At 36.8% G+C, this 23,559-nt stretch overlaps 1 long non-coding RNA gene across 1 annotated transcript; it reads right to left on the reverse strand.

Annotated features, from left to right (window-relative positions):
* Nucleotides 1–501: 501 nt before the first annotated feature.
* On the reverse strand, nt 502–22,577 carry LOC144441662 (uncharacterized). The gene is made up of 4 exons (XR_013481388.1): nt 22,155–22,577; nt 14,295–14,474; nt 3,006–3,194; nt 502–870 (listed from the first exon to the last, which is right to left on the reverse strand). It is a non-coding gene; the product is annotated as an uncharacterized LOC144441662 (long non-coding RNA).
* Nucleotides 22,578–23,559: the final 982 nt, after the last annotated feature.

The following is a 23,559-nucleotide window of genomic DNA, read 5'->3' on the forward strand; positions in this document are numbered from 1 at the left end:
TTTGATTGCAATAAACGTTAGCTAATGATCGAAACGAAACAGCTTGGAAAAGATCGAGACAAGAAAGTTTAGAACATCTTAGCCATATTTAATTTGTTACGCGTTCATACAGTCCAAAACTCACTTGAATTTCGATGCAATATCTGAATAACCAACTTAAACAAAATCAAAAGCATCCTTTCGGAGGAAAAACAGTGTTTAGGTAATATTTCAAGGTCGTGAAATTGCTAGAAACACTCACCAATTAACTCCCTCCGTTGTTTTATCTCTAATAACTTCTATAATGTATGTAGAAGTATTGTAGTTGCCGAATGGAAACAACGGTGTTCGCTTTTCATTCGAACTCCTTTATGGAGACCCCTTAAACAGTCGATACGAAAAGCAATAAGCGACGTGATTTAATTACTAAACTAATTGACAAACATGGACATGTTACAACCAAACACGACTAGACTCCAAACGTATAGTTAGCATAAAAATGTATTTTTAATGTATTGTTGGTTTTGTGCTACAAATATTCATTACTTGGTAAACAAAGTACATATCATATATTTTATGGTATATATCAAAAATATTTCCTGGCAGTCCTCTATTCAGTTTACGAAGACGTGACAACGAAACTTGTACAGTGCACGCTGATGGTGCTGTGAGAACTACGAAGATGATTGTATACAACACCATCGCGTACTTTCAGTTAACATTACAACAAAAGAAAATCTAAAAGAAAATCGACAAATTTCCTGGACGACCGTATTAGAGCTGATAAATTGACCAAAGCAGTCTTGACCACTGCTAGTCACAAACAGTGTTGAAGTCTGCTCCAGACATTTCGAGAACGATTTACTTGTCCATTCCGACGCAATAGATATCCTGTGAATGGGAAAACAAAATATCATTATTTTTAACAACGCTTTCACGATGATGATTTCCTAAAATATGGTTGTTACAAATCTTTGGAAACTAAACATTTTTTGGAATACATTCAATAATAAGCAGGTGAAAATCTGAATTAAATCTTCGCTATTAAATTTATCAATTAGACATGTTCCATTTCGTCGCTCGTTTCACATTTATTTTTAGATCAGCCGATGTGTGGAAATAACGAGCCGTTGGCTAGACACAGTGCCCTAAAAAATTATACATATACAAGCCTTAATTTCTGTCATAAAGATTTGATAACTAAAATCAAATCGAAATGAGATGAAAGTATACTACAAGTCGATCATACTTATTGATACTATGACCATTTTTACTACAAACGAGTTTCGCACTTTTCAGCAACAAAGATGACTCTCGTAGAGTCTACGAATTAGCGAAACATGTCTTCAAATTCATAGGGACATCGAATACGCCATTAGGCTACACTGGCAGGGTTCACGACAGTCTACACCACGGTGACTACCGGGGATGTTGAGACCACGACGGTTGTTGTTGCGTACGTTGCACGCTATACATGGCAAAAGTAGAACCACTGATGTCTTACTTGATACAGTGTGAATTCTATCTATTGCCAAATACAGAGAACAACCCAAGAATAGACGGGCTCTAGTCTGACAGAGTGAAGCAATCGTTCGTTGCCATTTTCAGTGCACGCTAGCAGAAACATCGAGCTCAATATCAGTCAATTTTTGACACCAAAAATGTACATAGAGAACGGCACACGTAATTTATATCGGACAAATTCAACAACTATTGGTGGAGTTGACAGAAGTGTTCGTTCTCCCATCCACAGAAACTTGTCTCGACATTTCCGATATCAACGACATTTTATGTCAGAAAAAAAATACTCCAAAAAAACCAGACATCCAAAAGAGCGGAAAAAAGTAATCATGCACAGAAATGAGAAACAAAATAAACCAAATTAATGTGAGCGAAGAATAATTATAAGAACGAATACTTGCTCAGACACACGTCGGGTGGATTGCTCGCTCCAAAAGAGAAAATGTCCCACCGTTCTGCAACACTGAGAGAAACGTACATGGACGCCAAGATAGACAATAAGTCTATGATGACAGTGTGATAAGACTAGTGATTTACTAGCGATGACGTCCTGATTTTTTTCTAGCCTATTATGATTTCTCTAAACCAAACTCGGAGAAAAAGTGAAACTACCCGGATGTGAGTATATGATCGCGCCCTCCTTGCCACTAGCATACTTTCGCTGACTGAAAAGAACAGCAAAATGTGCTAGTGCCAAAGAGGGAGGGACCTTGAACTTTAGTAAGAGAAAAAGACACTGGTTTTTGTCTGTGTGTTTGCTATAATGTCGACCATTAAGATGAACACAGATAATAGCCAGCTACACACATATCATAATAGCATGGTCAGAGATTACTATTATAATGAATGGGGATAATACATTGCACTTTAAGAAAAAAACGGACACAAGTTCTTTATTGACTCTTATCCATACAATTATTTCTGGCTTTAGAAAAACAACACCGAGCCATAGGAAAATAGAGTCTTCCAGAATATGTCTGACTCGGATCTTCTTTGATAACAGAATAAGGATAGTCAAGACTTCAGTAATGCACGTGCACAGGCAAGCGAAATTATAGTGGCGGATGCAGGCAAGGGATGCAAGCTCTTAGCTTTGTGCATAGCACCATAAAAGCCACTGAGTAGTTGAACTCTCAGACAGTGAATTCTATAGTGCCATATACAATGCGAAGCAGAAGCAAAAAAGGGGGTAAAAGCAGCGGGTGTTTGCGTAGCTTCTAAATCGGCAGGGTTGGGTGTTATCATTGAGCTGGATTTGAGTATAGGTGTTGAGATGAGGTCTGCATTTATTTCCAAGTGCGGTGGTACAAACACGGGAGCTAATCCCAGATAGGACATGAACAATGCTACTACTGATGCAGGAAAGAATATTTCTTTGGACATTTATGTTTCAGAGAGTTAAAAAAAAACCTTAGAGATGTTACAGAGAGTCTAGCAAAAAAAAAGCTATGGGAAAGCGATAAACTTTACATAGGTGACTTCAGTGTGCATAACAAAAGTCTTACCCTCAGAATGAGAATATCGTTGACAAAACAATCATCACTTTAGAAATAGGCTAGTTGGACGAGACATGACACATCTACGTGATTTCTTCGTCAATCATCGCTTGGCAACCAAGGTTCTTCTCCTGGGTAATATATAAAGAATTCTTCTTACTGTCGATAATGCCATCACGTCTGTACTTGATAGATGGTCTGAAAAAAACACAATAAATAAATACTTGTAAACAGAAAAATCTTGGACTGAAAATTTTCATTACCGATCGATTGATGAATCCGCGTCTGGTAATACTCAATAATCACAATCAATTACCCAGCTGTATTTTATTTTTTCATTTTTTTCCCTTGAAATCTGCTCTTTCGTTTCTTAATTCTTTCATTGCATTTATCTTTTCGCCAACAGCGTGGATATAATCTAAAGGGCACTGAACTTCAATATTGAATATTGCCCATTGGCGTGGTACGACATCCCAAATCAGTGGACGCTAATGAGATTGTTGTGTTCGTAGGTAATTAGCGAACATACAGAAGATGTGCCCTAAATTCGTAAGCAATCTAACGATTCAATTAATAACGTGGTTTAAATCAACGTTAACGTTAACCAAAGCTACAAATGTGCTCTGTGGAGTATGAACAGTACAGGTTTTTTTTTTAAAGTTGAGATGTACTACAAGAGTAGTCGGGAACCCTATTCCCATTTCAAGATACAATAGTGTCGTTTACACAGAGAGGTCGTTGGCATTAAAGTAATTTCAAGAGATGTAAAACACAAAATACGTAAAATGACAATTCTCATGTTTGTTTGTTTGTTGTTGGTTTTTTTGGGGGGGTTTATTTTGATAATCTTATAAATTGGATATACCCCCCCCCCCCGTGAGCAATACTTACTTTTAATTTGATACAATATCGCACTAGAGGGGATTAATGCGAAAAAAATATGGTGCAGACTATCGAAACCATACATTACAAGAAACGAAAGACTTTATAGACTGAATAACGAGTGAAATCCCTTATTGCATCCCCCTCTCTATATCTTTATATGCTCCATTTGTGTTTTGTTCTCTTTGTTTGATATGTCCCACTGTCTCCTTACATCGCTTTTCCTACTTAGATGGGAAGATCTAGCCAAAACTACACACTCTATTGATAAACCGAGTACTTGGCAATGTTAATGTGAGGTGTACCGTTGATACCTTTCATTAGCGGATGATAGCTCGACTTCCGTAGGCATAAACATCTCTCAGCGGACAGGGGGTGTCATCGCAGACACCACTCATCTAGAAACTCAGATTTGGATGTTTGACGGGATGTCATCGATTCCCCTTTGACGCGCAAACAGGTTGGAAATGTACCATTGTTTCGTATACCTACATAGCATAAATACAGCTAAAACCGACAGATTGCTTTGTCATACTTGGTTGTGCAGTTGAAAAATCATCCCAACTGGCATCAATCTCCAGTTAAGTAAATTCAAGACGGATAAACGATGAAAGTCAGCCAGAATCAAGCCTACGAGCTTCTCTTTCAATGAGGCGTCCACCCCTTGGGAGTAATTTACTTTATTTCACTTGGGCCAACACTAAAAAATCGATAAAAAACACGTTTACGTTTAGCCCGTCGACCCAAACCAAGTAATTTCCATTGTAATTTCAACTGTCTGCGATTTTTCAATTCCGTTCTTTTCCTACGATAAGCTTCCGAATGAGAACAATTAATCTTTCCTTTCTGACAGTTTTGTTTTTCTATATTTATTCCTGGCAAATACCCAGGGGAGTATTTCCAAGGCCGGCAGACAAAATGATCACGTTACTAACGTTATGTTTTTTCCCCCCACATTTATGATAATATGTTGTTTCTTGAAAGAATATTTCAGTGAATAGTCCTCTAATGAATTTTTAAACAAAACAAACATATAGGTACATATGGAAATGCGTGTACACAAGTAAATTTAGTTCATACCAGGACCACTTTCATATAAATGAAGTTGGTCATCCATACCATCATATTAAATGACTTTAAAACATTAGGAAATGAATGTAATTAAATCGAATCTAGATTGATTAATTTTATGTTATTATTACTGTTAATTAAATATGAAAATATTTCAAGTACGTGTATTGTAGGTTCATATCGTGTGTGTGTGTGTATATATATATAGAGCACTATGTCCGCCATATTTCTAACTCATAAATATTCATCACCCGTAATCAAAATACAGAGGAAAGTAGATCAAGCGAATGACCGGGTAACAGACGCTTCGAAGTCCTACTATACGTCTTGCCTCGAAATAAGAAGACTCCCACAACGCCTTCCCATAAAAACAATTAAAGTTGTCTTTGGGCACCGTGTAATGTCGATATCAGTTGTCGACTGTATCCGTATACATAGCATCACAGGTGAACATATTGCTTTGTAACGCCATTAATGAGTCTCCAGGGAGAAGAAGATTAGTCAAGTTCAAGATCGCCATTGACATTTTCAGTGAAGTAGTTTCCCTGTGATTAAAATCATCTTCTTCTTGTTTTGTTAGTATTCCATAATCTTGTGATAAACGCAGAATGACGACTTTAATAGTTCTCAAGATCTCTAAACGCGTCGCTTCATTAAAAATTCATAAATTTGAGCCATAGGGTAAATATACGACTTTTGGTCGAGCGTTCCATTTTGTCAATGCTTGGGGCGGGACCAAATCTTTCTCTAAAATCACATAACACATAACATATGACACATTCCAACTCTCACTGTGCTTGTATATCTGTATATACTTCTTGGGATTTCATTCTTGTTATTTCTGGCTTTCTTCAGACAATCCGTGTGATCAATATCTCCTCTAACTCTTAACAACTCCTCTGATTTCATCTCCGCCTGTCACTTTTAAGATAAATGTGACTCCTGGGCTTTGGTCGCCATAGCAATAAAAATATGCACGCAACCTTCGACTGGAAGCAGGCAATATTGTTGAGGTTGAGATAAGACGGGTGGCGCGACGTATGACGTATTACGGGTGACCCGCACGAGATTGACTCTCTTAAAGGGTCATTTACAATTGAAATTGCTCAATGGGTGATGTACAATAATCGTTCTTCAATGAAACTAAATGAATGGTTTTAAAATATTCATTTCCTGGGATTTCACTTGCCGGTCCTTCGTCATTCAGGGACCATCTCTGTGCCTGTTCAGCGAAGCAGTACCCTTTAAGCGTCCGGACAAGCCTGCCTAAAGGTTTTGTGACAGTAAAGCATACACAACTTTTGACATGAGCAGTGCAGATTATTGTCGTAATCCAAGTACAAGTTATACAAAATATCATGAACTAAGTTTCCTAAACAGAAATAAATTAATGTCAAAGTACATGTAATTTCTAGTTTTTAAAAATCATTCATACTCCACCAACGAATTCCATAGTCAAGATAGAATCTCACTAGCGATTGAACGATTTATTTGCTGATAACCTCAACCTGTCCAACTCATACTGAGTAGAACTGTTCAAATAGGTGCATTTGGATGTTGAATATTCCTGAGCAGGATGATTTTCTTAAAACTTTTATGAAAGAATGGCGCCATGTTTCTTTATCGACAGGACAGCAGCTGGGTTACCCGATTTTCGTTGTAGTTTCATGACATTTATTTGGCGCGTGTATCTATCATAGGTATGCATGAATGCACTTTGTCTTACTCTCTCAGAGTATCACGACGTCGACGCTATCATCGTGTACGTGTACCTACGTGTACTTCTGCAGGTGAAGTAATTGGTTGACTTCGCCATCTTTTATTGATGTGAAATTGTTAAAAATTACCACAATCGCAATCCTTGTTTAAGTTGACGTGGTTTTTTTTTGGTAAGAATTATTACCTTTCGAGGCACGACACGAGTCGCAATACTTTTCTTAATAGTTTCGAAAACCGGAAACGGTGATGTAGTAAATTGTTCAGTGGGAAATGGCGTAGAGATTTGTATGAGCAGGTGAAATCGATCATTCTCCCTCTCTATTCATTCGTCATGCTGGGCAATTCTGTTCATTTCATTTTCCCCCCATTTTTCTCACAAATATTGGACTCTAGACTGCAGAGCCTCTTAATGCCATTAAAATAACCAATTACGCATTAGATTATTAGAACGTTTGTCCTAGACTTGATGTCGTCTTAATAGTATAATCTCATTTTTCAAACAAGAAAGTAAATTTTGGCTTAAAGTTGTGACAGGACTGATGGCAAGTTTTCGGTCATATAGGGAAAGCGTACGCGGACACGTCGGAAACGGTCGTCTGCTCTTAGTAGCAGTCTCCCACTGGGGACCAGTTCGATTTATTTCAAGCTGTAAGGTTATTTTAATTTTGCGTACCCTAAAGGTGTTCACTAGACGTCAGCCATTTGAGCGAGCAATTCCGAAAGTCTAGTCTAATATTTTAGATTCAATTTATCAGAGTTCAGTTCATGAAGTCACCGAATTGCCCACAGAAAAATAAAATCGCAAGTAGAAAACTGCCACACAAACACCTTAAAATATTGTGGTGGTGTAGGGGGGGGGGGGGGGTCATTCATTCTGTATATAATGAATTAAAACAAGCATCGTGTATAACCTACATTTTATTAAAAATGAAAATTACTGCGGTACAAGACAGTCAAATACCTTAAAATATTCGGGAAGGGGGAAGGGGGCATTCTCTATACCTTGAATTAAAATAAGCATCCTATTACCTCAAAACGTTGCCATATTATTAATTTCAATGTTTTGTTTATTTTGTCTTGCAGTTGATAGTGGTTATTTATATTTGCAAACAATGTGACAAAAACAAGTTTAAAATAGCCATTTTTAAAACTTAGACTATCAGCATAACGGTGATGGCTTTGACTTATTCTGACTCGCCCCTGTTTTGACGTGACTTGTTCAACTTTATATTGATTGACCTCACTTCTTCTCTATAAATATTTTAAACAGTTACATCTACCCCTTCACTGAACTATTAAAATGTTTTTCGTATAAATATCTCTCCTATTGATTACACCCGCTTGAAGTTTAAATTATTTGATCTTTTGCAAATGTCGAGATTGCATTCTGATTCCATAACCCTTGTAAGTTCCTAGCTACATTCTGTATTCTTGTGCCTCAGTCAGCCAGTCAGTCACTGCTCAGCTCAATATACGAACTTTTGCAAAACACTACAGAAGCGTCTGAAATGATCGAAAACTAGTATTTGAACAAGTACTTGACATTCCTGACTAGGGACATTGAGGAAAGCAATGTGATTGTTAAAACAATACACGTATCGTATACTTGACACAGAACATTGTGAGGAATAGTAAATGGGAGATGGGCAGTGCTCGACTGACCTTGTCGCTAATCGTGTTGCCTTGGTAACACAATAAATCTGGTTTAGTCTCTCATATTGCTATTCTTTTCTAAATATACCTATTTGTGGTGGTAAAGGTCATATTCTTTGATTTCTAGAGTAAAGTTTAAAGGGAAGAGTTTCCATTGACTCAGATAATAGGTTAAGTAGCAATATTACGAAATTTAATTTTCTAATATACCCGACTTTTTTTCCAGTAATATGGAATTAAATAATTATTGGATGTCAAAGAGCCCTGTATAGTAAGTGTTTAATCTCCCTCTAACAAGAGACTTGGCGTTTTCTGTGTCTCCCAAATCGTGATTCGAATTTTTTTTTTCAAGAATGACGTTGTTTCACTAGGCAAACAGACATCACTTCAAATACAGGCTGGGTCCATGCATATGGTTGAGAACAGGTGTTTGTTGCATCTTTCTTGTTCGATAACTAATGCAGTATCACGGGATAATTTAATACGTTCGGACAAGAGCAGATGTGTTAAATGCACGTGGAAACGTAAAAAGGGTAAGATGGTTAAATATATAAAGCAGAGAAAGGGCCATTCATCGTCGTGATGTATGATGAAGAAGCGTTCACTCGACATTTCAAATATACGATGGTGGGTTCTGAAAGCTTAAAAATATTAAGATTTACAGGTAATATAATGTCCTGATGTTGAATTTACATTTCCAAAGTTGTCAGATTTAAACGTTATTTGGAGAAAATATAATAAATCGAAATACTGGAGGAAAGATTTCAAGTTTATACACACATTTAAAGAAATACGATTGTGGGGAAAAAAAGGAAGATACATGGAGTCACAGACGAGTAATTTACTTGAATTGTCTGTGATGGAGTCGTGCACAGATCTTTCCTCATCTGTTTCTGAAGAGTAAATACATAACGAATTATCTCAAGACTGTGAATCACCTGAAATTATTTCAATTACTTGAACTTGAAAATCACAATACAGTACTTGACTAGATAGAGAAATACTGTAATCCTGTACAACAATGTCTGAAGTACTTTTTAAAGTATATATATATACTAGTAATTAACACAATCAAGTGGTACTTAGCAATATTCGTCAGGGTTCCCGCTCTATTTGACATTGACCCATGTCAGCCATCTTCCTGCGTCATCCGTCTCTTTAAAATTATCATGCTGAGTGCGAAGTTACCGGTAATAAGCGGCCAGTCATCCACCGTCCCAAGCATACACAATGAAGCTTGGTCAAATTAGAACAGTCACGTGTTTAGAATCCCGTCAGGTGACTCGACCGATAGGGCGCTGTTTGGGGGATCGTCATGGAAACTGAACAGCTGTATTGGTTATTTTTGATCTGGCTATCAGTACTTCTTGATCATGCATGTCAGAATGTTTTAAGTTAACATGTAAACTTTCAATATACCCTTTTCTGTGTATCCTTATCACGACAAACACTCACGTAGCTGAACGTCAAGGACACGCAATTGAACCACAGTCCCGAGTGAGCTGCAGTAAATCCAGATCTGATGTATGAATTTGTTATTTAGCGTAGCGAGGCGTTATTATCTTGTCATGGCTGTCTATCTAACCTTACCTAGAGACAGTTACAATTACCTGCATATACGTGTTCTTTCCACTAGGTTCCACGCGTCACATCTCAACCATTCATCAATTGCACATCCGTTATATGTTTTTTAGTAATGTAACTGGCGCAATCTAAGCCCAATTGAATCTATCCATTCATCTCTCGTTGAGTCTCTATAAATTGCGGCCCATCTCTGACAAAAGCAAACACAAATATCCCCCAATGGATTGTTTTCCTTCGAGATGAAAACTCGTGAAATACCAATACAAAACTGTCGTAGTATATTTACCTGTGGCGTGGCCGGCGTAGAGTGTTATATAGGAGACATTCATGTAGTGAAACTATGGAACAGAAGCTACAACATCGAATTGATGAATAAAATGCCCAAGTACATGAACACTGATTTCTCTCCTTGTGGAGCAAATTTACGAGGTCAGGGCAAGGTAATGAGCTTACTGCATTCCATATACGTGACTTAAAAGACAATGGTTGCCATACCGACAACCCCTCCCTCCCTTTCACCCTTACTATCTATTCCGTCCGTTATAATACCTTTCTGCAAAGATTCTGCAAAGTATGAAAAACAAACATTAAAGACATTTTAAAATTATGGAATTTGAATCACACTATTCAGACAGACATTGAGTGAGACACAATACCGTCTCCACATTCCTTGAAATGACGAGAGAGAGAAAGACTCGGAAACAGAACCGTTAAAAACGTTGAAAGCTATCATGATGTTAATATGTACTTGATGTAAAAGACAATTTACCTTGACATCGACAAACATTAATAAACACAAAATTATGGGAATAGACGCAGGCATATCCATTTTTATTTTATCGTGAACTAATAAATCACACATAATATAATATATATCCCGAGGCCAAAGAGAAGCTAATTGGCAAACGAATATGCATATCTATAAATAGCTTCACAATTAAAAGCTAGGAAACCTTGGTATGAATTTATCCACTAAGATATTTCTATCTGTTATGTTATTTGTCACTTGGGTATCAGTTTATATATAATTGTGCAAGTCCACAGACTATAGACCGATAACGATACACGTACACTACTCTATCGTAGACATATCTACTTATCTAAGTGTATAGATTTCTGTGACTGCTGGGATTACTTTACAATACCCACATTAAAACACATAGATACCACAAACGTAGGTTCTCCAATCTTGCCGTATTGGCTGAATTTGATGCCCATGATACATTTGTCTGACATCATTTGAACATTCTGAATTGTGTTTCACATATGTCTCTTTCCTGTCTTTACATGAACTGATTTAGAATCCAACAATGCCACGAGGTTATACGACAGTTTTCTTGCCTTTCCATTAAAATATTGAAATGTGTCTCAACTTCATCTCTCTGACAGAACATCCACAGAAACATCCACAGACACAGGCACAGGCACAGACACAGACAGACAGACAGACAGACAGACAGACAGACACAAAGACACCCCAGAAAAACGGTCTTCCTACATAGTATTTGTGCTGTGTCCCGTCTGTTTTTGTCCCCATCTTTACACCTGGCCCCTTCTTTCTCTTTGAAACTCGTATACACACACTATAATACATCGAAACAAGTAAGCTGTATACCATTTCTTCGGGAAGTAGACATACGACTTATTCAAGTATGGGTGGCATACATGTACACCCCCCTTTCGTCTTTTTTTGACGAGAGAAATCAATTATCACATACATATTCTGACTATAGATAATGTTCTGAGAATTGATTTGCCTTATTGAATTCTATATCACAATCTAGAATGACAGTACTCTTCTTAATTTCCTTTTTTTTTAAAAAAATTGCAATTTTAAAGTTATCAGATATGCAGTCATTTTAATGATAGAACTATAATACGTACACGATATCGATTGGAGCTATTGTAGTGGCGAATAAAACCATAATGCTCACATTATTATTATTATTGTTATTAATTGATATATATATATATATATATATATATATATATATATATATATATATATATATATATATATATATATATATATATATATAAATTTTATTATAATACAACACGAAGCTGATGACCGAAATCTTAACCGATGATGACACATAAATGACATACCCAGTGGTTGGATGGCATGGTGCAACCAAATTTCGAACTCCTGTCGAACAAACCGGAAGATGTATCTTTCTCCACTGTGGCAAATTTTCTATTTTTACTATGCTCTTACTGGCTGTGTGTTTATGCAAATATATTGCGCCTCTAAAAATGAAGAAAACAACTTACCAACTCGACGCCGATGACGCAAAATGCCGAAGAAATAAACAAATATAACAAAAGGAACAAGAAGTGGGTCCTTTTTTTCAATAATTGCTCGGGAACTATAATACGAAGATATGCCTCATCTTAGGTACAAGGTGCTGGACATACAACTGACCGCAGCAAATACAGTCAGTTCTGTCCATCGACACACATACACACGTCGGCTACCGATGACACTGTCTTGTTGACTCACATCCGCCCTTGTACGTGTCAGCAAACGTTAACTAACATATGGCAAGCATCCCACTCAACCGAATTGAAAGGGAATGCACAATCGACGAATTCGACTGACGGTTTCTCTTTTTCTTCAAATTTTGTCGACGGATTCCTAATTTTAGCATTTATTTTTGCTAAAACATCGCTTCTTGTGACCAAAATCTAGTGTGTATATATTAAACACATACACAAACTTCCCCGAGCAATATTTCCTATGTAATCCGAACCACGTTCGTAAGACAGCGGCGTTTGTGAGGGAAGTGACTCGGAGGAAGTCACTCATCCGGGTGCATTTCAATATTATCTACAATGAATTATTCGTCGACTGTTTATTAGCACATTTGGTGACCTTAAAAACATCATGAAATATGGTTTTTATCTCTAATGATATTTTACGACCATTTAAATATTCGAAAAACGGCTGTCAAACCAGGCCCTGCTGCTGAAAATAGAATGCCATAATCGTCCTTACAGTGGCATATATCACACCTCGAGCTATCCGCAATCGTCTGTGGTATTCCTTTCAACCACAACTATTAATATCTGCGATTTTATACAGTGATGTTCTAGATACCCCCCCCCCCCCCACTCATCCGCCTTCTTTTATTTTAAACCAGGTGTTAATATGAGATGATCACCAGGGACCAAGCTTAACATAAACAATATTTTGTCAAAAAATTTATCCTCTTTAATATAGTAGAAAGCGTCTGGACCTGTCTTTTCACACCTGTTCAAACGATAACAGATTCATACCCAAAGAAGTCTGTTGCACTCTCCAAATGTATACATAAAGTGCACACTATTAATCTATCGAAATTACGAGCTCATGTCACCTTCCAATATTGTATTCATTTTTCAACCAATTGTGCAAGCAATTATCAACAACAGGTGACCTCAGAAGTACCAAAATCAACAACACATTGTGAGTGTACATACATAGAACTGTATGGTTTACGATATTTTATATATAATGATACATAGTAACATGTTTCTGGCAATCGTGTGTGTATATATATATATATATATATATATATATATATATATATATATATATATATATATATATATATATATATATATTTATATATATATTTATATATATATATATATATATATATATATATATATATATATATATATATATATTTGTGTTTGTGTATTCAAGCAGGTGTAAATTACAACTAAGTCACGCTAGAAACTTAACTTGTATGCATACGAGTCAATTAGAAAGGTCACAGCTGTACAAGATTACTAGTACACCGATTTGCAGTGGACATCAATGGCAAAGCTCAGTGACACTATTATGCGTCAGTTTTCACTTTGTACACATTTTTTTATATAAACAATAATTTGCTAGTTGTAAGTAATTCCGACATTTGTAAAATCGTCCAACTGCTATTAGTAGCTGTGTCAACGTAATACAATTTGGAATGACCTTTTTTAGCTAATTCCGGTGAATGACGCAGACAACGGCACTAATTTTCGTTTAAAGATTTACGTGTTAGACGACTAAATCTTTGGGAACTTTATTACTAATTCACTTTAAAGGTCACCATATGAAGGCAGCAGTTTTTATGTCACCTAATGATAGAATCATATTGTCTGACAACATGATTGTCTTGCATTCGTCCTGGCTGGATGCTCCTCGTATCTCAAGTAAGGGTACGCAATTTGCCACTCGTATTCATTGAAAAATGTTCTATACATCGTGACAATCACGTCAGCAAAATGCCACCATGTTCGTCCATCGAAATCCATCTAGTACCTCATATAAGCTAGGCTAAACTATGACTTCCCTAGTTGTTATCAATTTCATCTCAGTCGTGTAAAATTAAAGCAATACATCACCACAGATATACTTACCGGAGTTCAAGGTTTACAGGCATAAAACAGTACACCGTGTAGCCTCTTCCCGTCGTCGTTCAATTCCGCTCGACGACTCTTCATCAAGACAATGATACACAGTTATATATTGTGCATTTTGGTTCTGCCATCGCTCTTGTCGACATCAACGTCAGCGTTGCAAATTAGTCCCAACTCTCCCTGCGATGGAAATTAAGGGAATGAAAACGGAAATATTAATTTGTGGTATGTAAAGTAACCACTACAATGGATCGTAGCAGGTGCAACAGTTTACTGTAGCAGACAGTTTCCTCCGTTTCTGTGAAGCTAAAGATTCAATGCAAATGTTGTTGTAGATGCCTCCGTTATACTTATTTCCATCAATGGTACAAAACACACAAGACTGACTACAACATGAAGGGTAGATCAGATTTTTTTTTATCAGACATGTTTATTCATGACCAAGAAATCTGTATTGATACTAGTAACTGCACTAACATATCACTTCCTCGTTATTTGGAACAGGCTACTTCAGATTCACGGTGAATAATTCAATTACAACAACCATATTTTTGGGTTAAAATAGACTCAAGTATTAATTCCTGGTTGGTAAATTGACGTAGCAATGCACTTTTATGACGCTATTCAAAGATACGATTTAAAAAAAAACATGTACCTGTCCAGGCTTTAGAAGGACAACAAAATGAAGAACAGTTGCATGTTTGGGTAAAATTATGAAGGAAAACTTTGCATTGTCAAATAATTTGAAAAAGAGTACAAGTAGAAAACCAACAATGGAAAACATGATTATATAACCTACATTCCTAACATGGTAATTCGTCAAAGAGATTAATCTACATGTGTAATACGTGACACTAGGGGGTTTCAAACATTTATCGGGGGCCGTGTTTCGGAGGATCTGGACAGGACGATAGACGTGGTGCAGAACACATACCAAATACACAGGAATTCTTCAGTCTATCGCACACAAAATGTCAAAACATTGAGAACACAATGATTTTAGAATATACAAGCGAGTCAAGCAAAACACAAGTCTTTTTTTTTTTAAAAATTCCCTTCAAATTAATGAGAATATTTGTGGATAATAATGCTGCAAAAACACTTCACGCAACTAACGTCTGTACGAGTGGAAAAAAAATCAAACAGAATGGCAATACATTTGTGCTTTCCATGTGATACGGAATGTCCCTAGTAATAATAATAAAGTGATACACATGATACCGGTAATAGAATGTATATCATTTGGCCCACAGTAATTTCAATACAGTTTAATTAAGAAATCGAATGATCCAGTGACCCGAACAACTGTATATCGTTGCCTCCAATATTGTAATCGACGACAGATACGCCTTAATCAATTGAGGTCAACCTAATGGTTCAACCCTTTCGTTCGGCTGTATTCCCAGTTTCTGATTCATGGATGAGGGTAAGAAAGGGGTAGGCTGTCCTCAGGACTCGGCAGGATTTTTTTCTTAATGAATATTTACAAAAAATTGTAAAATTTGTTTGAATTACATTGGTTAGGTTGAGATACAATATTACAGCGACATTCAATTGATGGCGTGTTAGCGTCGACGACACTACGTGTAGTTGGTTATTAGCTTGGCAAAATAGCAATTGTTCACTCAGCGGGACATCTGCTTCGTTTTACTGTACGTTGAAATTACGAAAACTGGAATTAAAAAAAGCTATTCAAGACAAATACATTGTAGAAAACAGTCTTTCATTGACATTGAGGGTAGCCTTATACAAAATAGAGGAAAAGTATTAGAGTCGTAATTTTCAAACATGGTCAAATAAAACTGGTGGTTTGTGTCCAATTCTACTTTTGCAGAACAAAACCTTCCCCCAGTACCAAATGGCGGTGTCTAACAATCTAATATTGTAATTTACAAACTATAAAATGTTTTAAAGTGATAGTTTTGATTGCTGCTCTCGCGGTATGAGAATTATTACTAAGGCTATATCTTCAACTGCTACATCTTTATATACTACACCTTTTTGAGTGATCAGAACTAAAATCGGGTTCATTTTGCCGTCAAAAACATGAAATGTTGGCCTGGAACGATGACATTATCACTTTACTAACATGGTTCGTTGTCATTTTTTGATAATATTTGACCATACAAACACTTTGAAAAGCAAGCACCTTGAGAATCTTGAAGCTTGTTTCAAAATATGTCAAAAGCACGGAATAGTGATACAAAACATAACACGACTGTATCAGACTTTTGCCAGCTTAATTACTATTCATTTAGGCCTATTGTTCGACATTCACGGCCATGTCCATCCTTGGATGCATGGAATATTACTCTGCATACAAATGTACAAGTTCAAGGATGCCTTTTTAGAGACTGGAATTGAAACTATAAATCAGTTTGGAAGTTAACTGTCACTTTCTCCATCTCGTTTTTCAAAGGGGCATTGTCTTCATAAATGTCTGCATTACCAAATTATGTCAGTGAAAGTTGACGTCTCTAGCATCGATTTTGTGGGTCTAGCAAAGACTCCACTCACTAATTATCACTCAACCGTGTTCACTTGTCTTTATGACAAAAGGTGACGCACACACAGTAGCTAGCTGTAACCGTCGTGACCTTTCTGTTGGTCGTTATGCAACACTTTTCCCACAGTTCTGTCCCTCCACCATTTTGTTTTCGGCTAGCATATAGGCTGAATGACAACTGTTGTCTTTCACAAGTCAATCAATGTAATTCAAACATAAAGACGTCAATATCGTAAGCGATACCCCCCTCCCCCCCAAAAAAAGTAAAATTTAAAAAAAATTGCAACGGGCTGAATAGGGAAGGTAGTAATCTTCAAGCCTCTGGTTACTGAAACTACACCTTTTCCCGCGAACTTGAACTACTATCAGGCCTCGTCTGGGGAACCAAACCGATTGACACACCTTTCACTTTGAATTATTTTAACTTTATAACATGGACATGTCTATGGCATCATTTTGTAAACTAGCTAGACGTTGCAGCCGAAACCGAAGTTTTATTTGAGCTCAGACTACCAAATTTGGTCGTCTGGGCTCAAATGAAACAATGAATCGTTGAAGTATAGAGAATTAAAAGATTAACGTAATAGGGTGACTTTATACGTCATTTCTATAAAAATCGATGAGTATTTTTTCACGCTACCAGAGTGACGACGATTTACATGAAAATTCCAACCACTATAAACTATATGTTATAAGCTACATGCATTATATTACGGCATCAACAACCCTTGATCTACTTCAAAAGAGATGGTTGTGATGTAACCGAGTATTTTTAGACTCTACGTATAACATTACGAACTTGTTAATTCGACTGGTCTAATGCAATCAGTAGTATATTGAGAGGAGAATGGTTACTTCTAAATTTAACAACATATATACTGGCTCCCCGTATTGCTTCATTATTTCAATCCGAAAATATTGTCGATGGTATTTTTCCGTACACCAACAACACTCTGCGAAATTTTGGATTCCTGTTCCATTTAATGCGCTCAACAAAAGACTTATATAATCACTTGCCTAATTCCATCCAACTTTCAATAGTTTTTCGTGCCATTTTAGTCCTATTTCTAGTTCAGCATAATGACCAGAATCGACACAGTCGTCCGTAGTCTATATATGAATCGCCGACATGTTGGATTGTGAACCGATAATTTGAAGGTATCAACGACAAGCTACCCTCGAAGAGAATTTGCTCACACAGCATTACCGACTTGTCTGGTTATCACATCATAATGGGGGAATTACCATCCGTGGTTGATATGTATGATGCAACAGAAGACAAAACGGGAATACCTTTTTTTTGTTAAATTAACTAGTCTTGGCAGATTGAAGGAAAATGGGTTTTATCAGAGTGTAGTGTTTGCCAGAGACAGTAACACAAAATAAAGACAAGATGAAGTCATGTAAGACACAACAAATTTGAGATCACTATTTAAACGCACGTCATTCAGGTTGGCAGTATATATTGTATGTTGGCAATTTGTATAAACCTTATCACTAACATTTCAAAAGCTAAGAAAATTTATGTTGCATTTCTTTAGTAGAAGGTTAACCTTGGAAAATAACGACTTGTGTGGATAAGAACAAGGTCAATAAAAAACATCATATTACGTTTTGATGACGTCTTCAAATTATTTCACTAGCTTTATTGTCTAATTGGAACATAATTTCATGAATTTTCATGAATTTAACAGATTATAACAAATTGCTTGTTTCTACAACATCCAGCTTGAGTATCTTGGGTGCTCCAAAAACACTTGTATGAATAAAATAGACTGTAGGGCCTAACGCTAATGGCAATTTTCACTAGCTACATCTGAGCGGTTTTCATCCATGTCTGTTGACACTTACGGATGAGTTTGTGCAACGATATACTAAATATGGCAATCTGCATTCAAATGTATATTTTCAAAAAAGTGTCACAACAGACAGGACGACGTTTCCGAAAAGCGATCAGCGATCTCTCTTGAAAGTATGACAATTTCAACATTTACCTGCTTAAGATAAATACCATATAGGTAGATTCTTTCTCCTTTATATATATATATATATATATATATATATATATATATATATATATATATATATATATATATATATATATATACATATATATATATATATATATATAATACATACATACATATATATATATATATATATACATATATATATATATCTTTATATTTATACATATGTAGATAGGTTGATAGATAGATAGATAATTTTGTACAGAAGTGTCATATTTTAATCGCAAGACCTAACGCCCAAATGACAACAGGCAAGTTTTAAATATATACCTACGGCATTTTGTTCTGTCATATACTACAGCACGTACACATAGATCTCAAAAGAGTTTGTGCCTTTAAATGTTTAACTACCCAATTGAATCATTGGTCAAAATTCCTTTATTACACGACCGGCTTTTGTAACAATGCTGACAACACATGTTGCCCGACGTTTGCATATTTTCTAACACATTTAGTCACTTTTGTATTCAGCTAGATGCAGTTCTTTTCACCAGCTGCCGGGGTAATTGCTTAACATACGTGTATACGTGGATACAAAATTGTCAAATATAGAAAACTTGTGCACGTTCAATGGTTTTACGGCAATTTCAGTTTTAAAAAAAAACATTAATAGTACTGCCTAGCCAGTATGGGAAGCATGGTTGGTAGTAAAGCAATGGATCTGAAATAACCGACACGTGCTGCTGTGACTTTCGACCCCTCCTTTTTTATTCCTCCTATATTTAGTACATGCAACATATTGTTGTCATTGAAAAGCGCCGACTCAGAGGTCGGTCGATGTGCTTATTCACACCGAAGGCAGTAAACCTCCACACACAATTAAGTGAATGTTACACCCCTTCTCCCCGCTAGTAATATGATTATATTGAATCTAATGTCATTCTTGATATGGTGAGTAACGATAAATTGCCGAGATTTTAATTCCATTGCGTTGTTATATGAGGTGAACACAATGTTGTTCCACTCAGTAATCGCAAGTCGATTGGAAATTGAAAATGAACAAAAGATTTGTTCGATTACATTGTTGCCTTGTTTATTTTCGATAAACACACTACATGCACTTAGTCCTACTGTTATGAAGACTTTGGCAACGGGAAAAAGCTTATTCGATTTGAAATATGAAATGTCTCCCCCCCAAAAAAACAAAACAAAAAAACTTAGTATGTGTCAGCGGACGGTGTGAACCTTTGATAATTTTGTCATCAACTTTGATAAATCAAAATATGCCCCCTAAAAAATACAACTTTCATATTTCTACGTGAATAAATATAGTAATCTGTGGTTCATTCAATTTGATAATTAAGATATTTCCGTCACCTTTTCCTCTCTTTTTGGTTACAATATCCATCCGAATACTCTATCACAATTACAATCCGCGGTACAAACACTGAGAGAGAAAGAGATATAACACGGATTTGTCTAAAATTACATGTTACAAACACGTTGTCCATAAATGTATGATTCCGTGCTATCAAAGAAATTTAGCTTGTCTTATACTGGAAAGTGGGTCCATGAAAAACTAGATAGCATATTCTGTAATATTCTGTGGTCAAATGATTCAGAAAGTGTAGTGAATGAAGGAAAGCTGTATGCATGTGTTCAATACAAGTTTTAAGTCAAGTACCTTGCAAGTACCAGTCAACCCTAGCTATTCAGTTGCCTTGGATTACACGCCTGGTTGTAACGCCTAGGGGATTCAACACCGGATAAACACAACATTTAAGCATTTTTGTGTTACGTTGAAAAATAACGGTACTGAAACTAGCGAACATAGTATCGGACTCAACTCGCGGTTTTTCACTCAACATGAACATTTTCCCGCCTTCATCACCACCCATCTGGGTATGATATGCAAACTACTTTCAATGACCATCTTTGCATGTCGGAGAGCCGTGTCAAGATGGTCTAAGCCCGGATTAGGTGGACGATCAAACGCCAATTTCGAAACGTTATGTTTACACTCCTTTAGGCCCGGTATATGGTAAAGAAGTCATACTGCTACTGGTGTTACGCACTTACCAACAACTCTGGCTATCACCATATCCATGTGACCGTGTCCTGTATAACTCGTGCTCATTTTTTAAGACTAACGTATTTCTGACATTTTTTTTTCTTAGTGAGGCTCTAGGTAATGAGCTCTCTTTTGAATAAAGTGAAAAGAACGAAATGCCCTTCTGTCACGAAAACAATGGTCGTTTGAATAGCGTAGCATGCATTCACTTCGATGTGACCATTTCTTTTGTACCCGTAATTCCCATGTACTGTGATGGTGCTTACCATGTATAAAGCAGTTCGGGTCTAAAATTCCACGCAAGCAAGTTACTTATTCATACGGTTCGTTACGTTATATTGGAAGCCCAAACACAGAATGAAATTTCCTCAGTCGGGAAAAAAATGACTAAATTTGATTAAATTGTATTAACAATTCAAATTAAGACGCACTGTGCACACATTGTAGTGTTCCAGGCTGACCTAGTAGGTGAAGATGAATGAATAAAAACTATGTTACAATTCCAAACGCCCGGAGGCATTTGGAGTCCGAATGAAATATTTTTGGCGCATTTATTTCCAAAAAAAACCGAATCGTCTATTGTAAAGCAAATACGTTGTTTTCTATTTTAGGGTTAATGTGGGCTTTATGTCCGAGGGATTCGACCCAGGGGAGACTAGAGACTAATACTAGTAACAATTAGAATAAACTCGTTAGTTATACAGCGTGAAACACCACTCTTTTTGAATAACAGATCAATGAAATCATTTTTCATTGTTAGGTTCTTTTCGCTTATTTTTGGAAAAAACGCAAGCTAGATAAATTTCGGACTGTTTTGAGATTTTTGGGGGCAAATGCTAATTGTCACTGTTACCTTTAGTAAAGCCTTGCTAGAAAATACCATGGCATATTTCTCGCATTGAAAACGACGATGTTTTGGTTAACTCCGGTTTGAAATAAATATTACACGTTTTAGAAGTTTCTAGACGATTGGATTTGGTGGTTAGTATGCTCGATCACAATCCGGGCAGCACGGCAACAATCACCGTGCAACACTGTTGTATCCTCAACCATTTTTCTAGGTCAGCTGATCAAATGAAATCGACATTGAAATGAACACGTTCACTGAAAAAGAGAGGAGAATGCCAGGGTTTTGACATTATGACCTGGTGTTAAAATCAAACAAAGAACCCAAGGATGTCCCAGTCAGTCATCCCGAGATAGGGTTGATTCTAAACAAGGCTTAAATAAATAGGAGATGACCTCTGCAAAAGACGATAGTGCTATATTTATCGTATGTGTTATCCAGTGGAATGTATCAGCTACACTCTTACCTGCATTGGGCGTAACGTATCTTGTTTCGTGTTACTCGGAAACTTCCTCCGTGATAGTAACACACACTGACTACATCTTCGAACATGGAAGGTAGCAGTATCACGTATACCGCTTAGGTTATAGTTCGTTGGCTGAACGGAAGCCCAACAAAAGCAACCGCCGCCATGTCATGAAGAACAGCATGTACAGGGCTTCCTATCATGTGCGTTGAAACAGCTGTATCGGACAACGTGGCATGTTGTATCAGGCTGCATGTATGCAATTGTATGTCGAACACTCCACGTATAAACTATATACTGGGACCATCACTGAAATGTGGTGCTACCGGAATTACGCGAGGAAACAAGGGCAGAGGGAATACGGTACACTGTTTCATTAGGTGTAGTCACATGCCTTCGTGTTGCTGCGTCTTCTCGGGCGACCTAGGGGACACGCACTGCATCACAAAGAAGCTCGCGAATTTGAAAGATATGACACATGCCATTGCCGTTGGTGTATATTTGTACCACATTCATTTGCATGTACGGATGTCACTTGCTGTCGTGGCCGTGATCATTATATAAAAAAAATAGTTGTGAAAGTTCTCATTGGTCAACACTTTGGCGCCACCCCTGGGTCACTGGTACCTTTCACTCGTTGTACTCACTAAAAAGGAGAAATCCCAATATCAGTCACAGCTTATCACACTACAGCTACAGAATAACTTCATAGATTATACATGCGTCTTTTGCATGTGAACACAATAGGGAAACACAGCCAAATTGACCAATTCAAGTGTGACGCTTGCCCCCTTATCCAATGAAAGAATAGCTAAAGCAACATTTGAAGTTCTTAGTGCCTCTCCATTCATCACGAAGCTTAACATCACACGCACACGACAAGCGAAAATACTAACAGATTGTACACAAATAGTCAAGAGTTTAGTAATGTAAATAGGAACAAGGTGCAAATAACAACTTCGATCGGCTGTCAATCCGTTTGAACTCGGTGTGAGCGTCACATATGCCATCGGTATTGTCTCAACATTTAATTGGGTTTCTCAGCTTTTCTGTTCTAATCGAGGCCGATTGTTTCTGTAGTATTGTCACTATTCGCTTTGCATATAGTTGCCGCCTGTCGATCGAGCCTTAGCAACACGGTCAATTCTACCACAGACCATCGTCCAACTACTAATATATATACATATAATTATAACAGCCCGAGTTTTAACATCTTATCAACAACCCCCTACATTGGAGTTGATTACTTACGTCATTTGACAAAATTTTGTAATTTTTTTTTACAACACTGACACAAAATGGGTGCTGCATTGGAAAGGTTAAAAATTTGCTAAGATGGGGGTCGCCAACGCTGAACTATAATGGACGATAAATGATGAAAACAGAATTGGGAAAAAACTATTTA

Source organism: Glandiceps talaboti, chromosome 1, assembly GCF_964340395.1.
Source record: "Glandiceps talaboti chromosome 1, keGlaTala1.1, whole genome shotgun sequence".
NCBI lineage: Eukaryota > Metazoa > Hemichordata > Enteropneusta > Spengelidae > Glandiceps > Glandiceps talaboti.